Here is a 3,740-nt window from a genome sequence, read left to right as displayed (position 1 = left end):
ACTTCCTAGGACATTACCGTCTATATACACTCTAAGCTAGATATATAAATATCTTGATACTGCTGTAATGAGCACCTAAACTAAACAATTTTTATTCTTTAACTGAGCTCTCGATCACCTGGATTAACTTCTAAACTAAACATTTAAACATCCAACAGCAATAAAAATTTTCAATTTCCACAAAAGAATAAGAAGCACCGCAAAAATAAAGTATTTTCAAATGAAAACAAAACTCAGAAACACCATCTTATAGGTTCTCATTGCAACTGTGGGTGAACCATGATAAAAGAATATTTTTGATGAACCAAATACTTTTTTTCATGGATAACAAAGCTTTTCGTTACAATTGGCATACAAAATCTCATGTTGTCTCCATTTTTATACTTGTTTGCCCGCTCTAGAGATAAGAAAAAGCAAACTTTGGCAATATGAACCAATCATTTGCAATCAACTCTCTCTCAATATGCGTCAACACAAAATCATAAAGACCATTAGGCTCTTACAATAACAAAAAAAACATCAAGCCTTGATCTCATTACGATAAACAAAGCCTTTCGTATATCAAAACATGAGCCCTAAAATAGGTTTCGTGGCATGGGGTGTTGTTGCACGCCAGATGGATTGACATGACTCTCGGCTCTCGCGTTGATGAAGAGCGCAGCGAAATGCAATACATAATGTGAATTGTAGAATCCCACGAACCATAGTCTTTGAACGCAAGTTGTGCTCGAGGTCAGCTGGTCAAGGGCACCTCTAACTAGGCGTCAAACATTAGGCTCTTAAAGAAGACAAAAAAATGTAAAAATTATTTGACTGATAAACAAAACCTTTCTTTCATTCATACACACTTGCAAGCAAATTTATAGCTTGCAGTAAGATAACCATGCACATATTGCTGCATCTATCGGTTCCTATTTTTTAATTTTTATCAACATCATTAGTCCTAAATCCAATACATATTGTTGGGATTATGAATCCACATTTTATATTCATTGATGTTAAGTTGATTTCTACAAAAGAAAGATTAGTTTGTGCAGGGTATTTTGGACAACTTCTAGTCATGTTGGTTGGCTTTGGCCTACTCATTCTCCATTTTAACCAATATGCATTAAACTTATCTACCCGTGTTATCAATTGCATCTTCTACCCTCTATTGCGTATACACAAGAAAATACAAAAGATTTTTTCATTTTCTTCAATAGATGCTACTTCATACCATCTCTGTAACAAACTCATTTCTACATTCATCTTTCCTAACTTCACTGCATGACCATCTTAACATAGTTATTTCTTCCAACTTAACTTGGCTTAGGGGTGGCCAAAAAAATCTACAAAACCCAAGAGGTGAACCAAACATAACCTTACTTTGCTTATAGGAACTATTTGGTCTAGGTTTGAGATTTTTTTTCTAGTTATAATTTCTTTGCTTGCTCTAAGTTTAAGGTACTGTCAAAACGAAATAAACCAAACCAAATTGATATGATAAAAGCATATAAGGAAAAAAAAATACCCTATTCATCTTTATAGGATTTGTTTTAACTGTTTAACTTTGCTTTAGCCGTTCCTGCAACTGTTGATTTAACAAAAGTTGCTTTGCACCTGAAAACTATTTTTCATTATTGCTAAAACTAGGTGTGGTATGGACTGTTGGTGGATTTATTTCCTTCTAAGTAGTTAATACAGTGAAAAGCTCTTCTGGATTCCTATAGTCTTTCCTGAACAAGATTTGTCACAATTCCTTACCTTACAATATCCTGCTAGTGCAATTAGCATACAAACTGAAAACCAAACCAAAACTTAGCTGAACAAGCCTGGTTTTATATTAAACCATATGCAACCTTAACTTTGTGATCAATGACCTCTTTATTGCACAACACTCTGATCTATATAGAATATATTCAGTCTAATTGTAGTTTAACACTTCATGAAATTGATCTATAAATTTATTTGCCATGAAGGTTGGCAAAGAGGTAATGGAAAGGAATTGAAGTGAAAACTGTAGAATAATTGAATTGAAATTATTTTTTTAACCCACTTGTTTGGTTAAGGAGGCATTGCAAGCAGGGGCAGATCCAGCCTTAATTTCCAGGTGGGGCAAACTTTTAAGTAAAAGTATAGAGTTATTTTTTCATACCTATTTGTTCATTGTTGTATGCTTCGTAGATATGTCGGTGGTCCAAGGGTAGCACCCCCCTGATGGGGTTTGACCTGCCAGGTTAAAAGTAAGCAGAACGAAAAATAAATTTTCTTTTTTGTTTGATTTGAATGAATAACCAATAAATTAAAAATGAGCACAAGTTAAACAATCATGATGTAATTATGAGGTAAATACTATTCCCCTTCCACTTAATTCATCCAAACCAAACAAAACCTATTAGTTCGCTGTGACATTCTTTTTCCACATTGTATTCACTAAAAAATTATCAATTTTAACCACCAAATCTTTATTCAAACATCACCTACATTCTAATACCTGCGTTTATATCGTCAAGGTTTGCAATTCCATCACCCTTATTATCTCATAGAAAACAAAAATAGCAGAATACAAGTAAAAGAGCTTCATGACTACCCAGTTCAAGTAAACATTACCAAACAAGATTCATAACAGAAAAACACATAAAGATTAAAGAAGATACTAATTTGATGAATAGAAGTCAGCCTCAACGATCCTGCGATAGAAGAGATGGAATTCTTTCAAATGAAGTCGGTCACCATTGTCACGAAAGCCAGTAGAACCTGGCAGAACTTAACCGTAGCAATTGATTGCCACCTCCCCGAACGCCCTAATAAGAGTAACGCTGCCAATGAAGGATGCCCATCCTCCGGCACCTCGAGAGAAGCACATGAAAGCCCATCAAACCATAATCAGTTATGCCCCAAAGAAGAACAAATCGTGAAGAGGTTGGAGATAATATACTGCAGAGTTTTGTCTACTATTTCCGTACAGAGTGCTGTGACATTATATATATATATATATATATAAAGCATAAATTTACCACCAGCATCCATACCACTTATTTCCACTTTATATTATGTCAACACATTCTCTTTGGTTACACTTGTGCATGATTATTCTCTGGAATAATCATACTTAATTGTGGAGTTTCTTAATAAAATTTTAACCATTACACCAAAAAGCATCTCGATGTTTAAGAGTTCTTTTACTTAAGTGATTTAACAATCTCCTCAACTAAAGTAACTGACATCCTCATCAATATCTTTATCCCAGAATCATCCACAAGCCATATAGGATTTTAGAGATGACCCTTACAAGCTCAAGTGGTGACTCCCGCCATGTAGCACTTTGTCCCATACATAATTTAAGAGGTGACTCTCATAGCATAGCACTTTATCTTGTATGGTACTTGATTCTCATCTTTTGGCTGGTATATTGCTCTAATATTATTTGTAACAACCAAAACTCTTAACTATAAAAAAATTGTTCGCTTTGGTCTAAGGACCTCACGGTTTTGTCCTGTTCGTGTAAGTTCCCAGGAGGTCGCCTATCGTAGGATTGTTTTGTAATGAGCATGCTTAACTGTGGAGTTTCTTAATAAAATTTCAACTCTTACATCAAAAGGCACATCGATATTTAAGAGTTTAGCTTCTTTTACTTGAGGGGTTTAACATAGAATATGCAGTTGTAGCTCAATTTCCTCTAGTCTCTCTCACACACGAAGAAAATCTCAAGCCACCGAGCTCTCTCTCTGGCTTTATCTGGAAAAATGAATGCCCTAGCT

The 3,740-nt window shown here is 34.8% G+C and overlaps 1 long non-coding RNA gene across 1 annotated transcript; it reads right to left on the bottom strand.

Moving 5' to 3' along the window:
- Window positions 1-250: 250 nt before the first annotated feature.
- On the bottom strand, window positions 251-2,860 carry LOC110094317. The gene is made up of 3 exons (XR_003700003.1): window positions 2,637-2,860; window positions 2,135-2,208; window positions 251-778 (listed from the first exon to the last, which is right to left on the bottom strand). It is a non-coding gene; the product is annotated as an uncharacterized LOC110094317 (long non-coding RNA).
- Window positions 2,861-3,740: the final 880 nt, after the last annotated feature.

This window comes from Dendrobium catenatum, unplaced genomic scaffold, assembly GCF_001605985.2.
Source record: "Dendrobium catenatum unplaced genomic scaffold, ASM160598v2 fragScaff_scaffold_198, whole genome shotgun sequence".
In the NCBI taxonomy this organism is placed as follows: domain Eukaryota; kingdom Viridiplantae; phylum Streptophyta; class Magnoliopsida; order Asparagales; family Orchidaceae; genus Dendrobium; species Dendrobium catenatum.
This window is presented reverse-complemented; position numbering and strand designations above follow the sequence as displayed.